Here is a 5,900-nt window from a genome sequence, read left to right as displayed (position 1 = left end):
GAGACGACTTTTGAGAGTCGGTTCTCTTTTCCCATCAGGTGGGTACAGGGATCAAACTCAGATCATCAGGCTTGTGCCCTCACCTGCCAACACCAAGATGCAGTGGTTTTAAGAAAGAAAGGGAGCTGGGGACAGTGGGGGACATCTGTAATCTCAGTACCCAACCAGGGTAGATGAAGAAGGTCCATGAGTTTGAGGACAGCCTGCACTTCAGGGTGGGACTCTGTCAGAAAGAAAGAAAAGAGTGAGGGAGAAAGAAATTGGGAAGAAAGAAGTGAAAACTAAAATGAAAGAAGAGGAGAGGGGAGAAAGAGAGGAGAGGAGGGGAGCGGAGGGGAGGGGAGGGGAGGGGAGGGGAGAAGAAGAGGAGGAGAGGAAGAGAAAGGAAGGGGAAAGGAGGGGGAAGAGGGGAGGGGAGAATAAAAGAGAGGAGAGGAAACAGGAAAGGAGAGGAGGGGAGGGGAGAGAAGGGGAGAGGAGGTGGAGAGGACAAGAGAAAAGAGGAGGGGTGGGGAGAAAAAAGAAGGGAAGGAGGGGGAGGGGAGAGAAGAGGAAAGGAGGGGAGAGGAGAGGAGAGCAAAGGAGGGGGAAGGTAGAAGAGAGAAGAGAAGAAAGGAGAGAAGGTGAGCTATGGCATTTTTCAGAAATGCCACCCAGCTGGTTCACCTAAATTGCAGCTTTCTGGGCTCCTCTGTGTGCCTGTGTCCTCATGTATGGGAGAATGAGCTTACACATGTCAGCCCCCATCCCACTTGCTTAACAAGGAACTCATCATCTTCTGACGAAATCTAAGTGCAATCCTGTTCTTGTTTTAACTGGTTGTTCTGGCAAGGGTCTTTTCCAGGCCTGAAATTTCTCATGTTGGCAATATAGCGAAGCAAAACAAACCCATTTGCCAGATCCTCTCATTGTCTGCTCTAATTAGAGGCAAATGCTACTGCGCCTTTCACAACCACTGTACAGGTCAAGGGGATGCTGCAGGGAGAGACCAGGGATGCTGCACAGAGAGGTCAGGGATGCTGCACAGAGAGATCATAGGTGCTGCACAGAGGGGTCAGGGATGCTGCACAGAGAGACCATAGGTGCTACACAGAGAGGTCAAGAGATGCTGCAGAGAAAGTGACCCTGGGTACACGCACAAATATCGGAACCTCACATGAACATGCAGATAGGATCCCAGCTGGAGAACTGTGGGGCAACTCAAATGTCCTTACACATTCTTGATAACTAAGCAACCACAGACCTCCATTCATCAAAACCTACAGAATGTGATCCAAGAAGCAACTGAACAGACAGATTTCAAACAATCCCCTGGATGTAAAAAGAGAATTGAAATTAAGAATCTCAAAGGTTTGCCAAAATAGGAAAATACTGTTTGAAAAGTAGAAGAAACATTTGAGGATACAAATACTAAGCTTTTAAAAAAGAAAAAAAAAAGCACATAAAGGGGCAAATATGACAGGCATGCTAGCCATAGATAAAGTCTTAAATAAATATCAACAGATATGAAGTAGGATGCATAAATATATCCATGAATGAGACTTCTTAAATTGTGAAATACAGGAAGCCTCTCCCCATCAAATGCTGCCAGACAGCACTGCTAATCTCTGCATAAGGAAACCCAAATGCTTTTCTCAGAAGCCTACATAGGCTCCTCTCACAGCACAGCCTAATGTTCTCATTTGTCCAGAAACCACTAGTCCCAAAGAAGGACAGTATCTTATGTGTGTCTGTTTTCTTTTTTTCTTTCTTTCTTTTTTTTTTTTTTTTGGTTTTTCGAGGCAGCGTTTCTCTGTATAGCCCTGGCTGTCCTGGAACTCACTTTGTAGACCAGGCTGGCCTCGAACTCAGAAATCCGCCTGCCTCTGCCTCCCAAGTGCTGGGATTAAAGGAGTGCGCCACCACGCCTGGCGTGTGTCTGTTTTCTAGCTCTGGTCATGTTTGGCACTGAGAACATGGTGACTGGTGAATAAATGAATCCAGAGGGAAGACATGGGCAGCAATGTCTGGGAGGAATCGTTGTTCAAAGAAACAGGGATACCTGATCGTCAAACCAGGTGGCAATATAACATACTGTAGTTGCATGAGAGGCTTCTGTACGGGAAAAGGGTAGACATTTTTCTGTATTGATTTGTGAAATAGAACTGAGATCACATATGTAACATGGGTCGGTGATGTTCAAGTGGCACAAGAACCAATTGCACTCTTGGATCTGTGATTTCCTTCCCAGAAATTTTCTATTTACATCATCTATCTATCTATCTATCTATCTATCTATCTATCTATCTATGTACCATCAATCTATGTATCTATCTACCTATATCTCTGTCTATATATCATCTAGATATTATCCATTTTTATCTCTATCTACCTATGTATCTGTTTATATATCATCTACCTATTATCAATATATCATCTATAATCTATTTTTCTATCTTAATCTGTCTATCTTCCTATCTATGTACCATCTATCTATCATCTATCTATTTATCTATCTATCTATCTATCTATCTATCTATCTATCTATCTATCCAGTGTGTATGTATGTTTGAGTATAGATGCAAGTGTGTGTTGGATGCATATATCTCTACAAAGGCTTAGTAACCAGGCGGTATCAAGCACCATCCTCTATTATGCCCCTTTGAGGCAGGATCTCTCCCTTAATCTGGAACATGCATTTTCTCAGTTAAGCTGGAGGACAGCAAGCCACAGAGGTCATAGGCATGCATGGGATGCCTGGCTTTTTCTGTGGATGTTGGGATCTGAAATCTGATCCTTATGTTTGTTCAGCAAGGGATCTTAACCACTGATCTATTGCTCCAGTCCCCATTAGATCACTTAAAGGTGAGAAGGGTCTTACTTCTTTCAAATTAATTGCAAACCTTCCTGGCTTTCTTCCCACCACACCTCCCATCACCCCAAGCCACTCTGAGACATTGTAAGACTTTAATACAGTAGACATTAAAAACAAACAAACAAACAAAACCACTTTTGGCTAACATGGGGCATACACATACATAGTACTGTCTATATTTCTGTCAAATACCCAATTATGGCAGTAAACCTCATCAGACTGGTAGAAATCCTGATTCTAGCAAGGCTAAATATTTCACTAAACTGCCTGCCAGACGTTGCTAGTATCAACATTCTGTTCCTCACAAGAAATTGCAGTTTAAAATCAATCCAGCCTTTTCCCAAATATCATGGCCACCTGTTTAAACGCTTCTCTCCTCTGGGCCCAGCATGAAGCCGTATCCACCCCCAACCCAAATTCTGAGTCAATGACTTTTTCTTCCTCAGCTGCATTAAATGCAGGGAAACAACCCACGGTTTTAAGCTGATCAAACTTTCCAAGCTGCAGCCTGCCAGGGTTCCATTCGCCAAGCAAGCACCCTTGCTGGCTGTCCCCACCTAAAGTCCTGTTTCCGGCAAATGCCACTTTCAGACAAGACATACGATTGATAACGTTTCGCCTGATATTTGTGATTACTTAGTTCTATACCTGCAGTGAGTTGGCGTCACCCTGGAGGAGATGCAAATTACTGTGATTCCAGGTGGAGGAGTCTTCCTGGAAGTGTTTCTTGAAAACCTTACTGATCAAGAGACCCAGAAGCTTAGAGAATGCAGAGGAACCAGAAAGCTGAAAATGTTGTGTTCAAACAAGATATGACGGTGTGCATCTGCATAATATATACATTCATGCTATGGATGTATATGAACAGGTGATCACTGCACAGTCAGGGCAACCCATTGCTTGGGTTGTTTTCAAGGCCGGCTGGCTGACTTTTCTGCCTTAGAACTGCCTTCCTTTCCCCTGATCCCGACTCTTCATAATCCCCAAATTGAGGAAATAGATCAAGTACCAGACAAACGTCCATCAGCACTCTAAGTTTCTTATTGACCATCATAGATCACTACAATAAAAGTTAACCAATGGAAATTATGTTGCCTAAACCAAGTATATACAAAGCATGCGATTCAGAATTTTCTTGGGCTAGCTCCATATAATAAAGGCTGATGGCTTAGAATTATGTCAAAAAAAAAGGTAGGTCCTTTTGGGAGGTCTTTGGGCAATTGGTAACTACCCCCAGATGGGAATACTGAACCCCAGTCTCTTTTGAGTTCTCTCTCTCTCTCTCTCTCTCTCTCTCTCTCTCTCTCTCTCTCTCTCTCTTGTTTTTTAGCCGTGAGGTGAGCCATTTCACCACATGCCTCCTCTACAGAGACCTGGCCTTGATGTCACGCATTCAGTCATGGACTGTAACCCCTAAAACTGGTAGAGAGGCTTAAATGTCATCCTCCCTCCCCCACCAGTGAGTTTCATGAAGCACATGGTCTAGCCTCTGCCAATTGTAGCAACCATTCAAGACACTGAACCTGGTGTCCATGATGGAAGAAACAGGAAGAGTAGAGAATCTATACTGTCCACTGTGACTTCCAGTGGTCTGGGTACAGGCAGGACCGTTGAGGCTTCCACTGTCCATGAGGGAGAGCCCTGTTCTACACATTGCTTTTCAACTCTCAAGTGTGGGTGTTTAACTTTCTAGGAAGTTCAATGGGTAACCGGCACCATTTTCCAGTCCTGGTCTTATCTTTCTTCACTCTTAACAAGGATCATAATAAAGATCAGATGGATGCAAACAATTCCTTCCTGTGGCTTGTTCATCAGTCACTCTGTTCTCAAGCCCTGACCCAGGAAGTAATCCCACACAATCCACCCCCCCAACACACACACACACACACACACACACACACACACACACACACACACTGTACATTTTAACCTGTTTATTTCTTTTGAAACTTGCCTCTCTGTTTTTCAGTCCTATGTTTAATGCTGGTAGTCATTGATTCACTGATGTTAGAAAACACCTGCTGGCTTCTACTTATGCTGAGTGAAAACTTGGTTCTTCTTTCCCGTCTCTACACATCCTAGTCACATCTTCCAAATATAGTTATATGAAACTTGTATTTAATAGTGGTGCTGTTCTTGTGTAGCATATATGAGATCCTGGGTTCAGTCTCCAGCACTGTAAAATAAACCAATGCCCAGCGCCCTCGATGTGCAGGCTCTACAGAGGCCAGGCAGGATGCGTCCTGATTACCTTCTTCCCCTTCCCCCTCAGTCAGTTTTCATCCCCCCTTTGAAGAGTTACCGGTCATTTCCTACCACCAGTCAAAGTGCTCTCCCAAAAAATTGTGCAATAAGTTTAGTCATCCCTCCCACCCAAATGCCTGGTCATGTCAAATAAGTTGTCCGCATCGTTCCTTCCCCCAGGGACTCCATGTTTATCTCGGTGACCCTTTGCATTGGAAGACCTCCTCTGGTATTTGAGGTTCTTGGCTGTTTTGAAAGCAAACAGCAGAAGCAGCAGAAGCAGGGGGAAATCCAGAGCCTGGGCTGAGACAGGGCATCATTTGATGGATGCCTCTGCGGAGGGAAGGGGAAGAAAGCTTGATGTTTCTTGGGGGAGCTCTTTGGCCCGTACAAGTTTCATTCCTGCACGGTTCAACGTCTCTAGAGGAGAATCGTCCATCTCCTTCACCAGGTGCCCATTTGGCTTCTGTCTGTCTTGAGGGAGAGAAGCTAGGCATCCCACCGTAGTTAACTATGTAGATTTTGAGACACTGCACAAAATGAAAATGTGGATTCATTGTTTCAAAGGCAGAAGAAGTCCCATTGACATGTCACCAACACACCCCTTCCCTTGCCCAGCCTTTCCTAATTAAGCATGGGTTGTTGTTGTTATTTGTTTTTGATTTTCCTGTTTAAAGTTGTTGTGAACAGAGCTACGCACAGTGGTACATGACTATAATCCTAGCTCTTAGGAGACAGATACAGGAAGAAGGTACATTCAAGGCCAGCCTGAGTTACAGAGCAAAATTGTGTTTTGAGAAAA

Source organism: Mus caroli, unplaced genomic scaffold (assembly GCF_978045245.1).
Source record: "Mus caroli unplaced genomic scaffold, Mus_caroli_1 scaffold_15, whole genome shotgun sequence".
Taxonomy (NCBI): Eukaryota; Metazoa; Chordata; class Mammalia; order Rodentia; family Muridae; genus Mus; species Mus caroli.
This window is presented reverse-complemented; position numbering follows the sequence as displayed.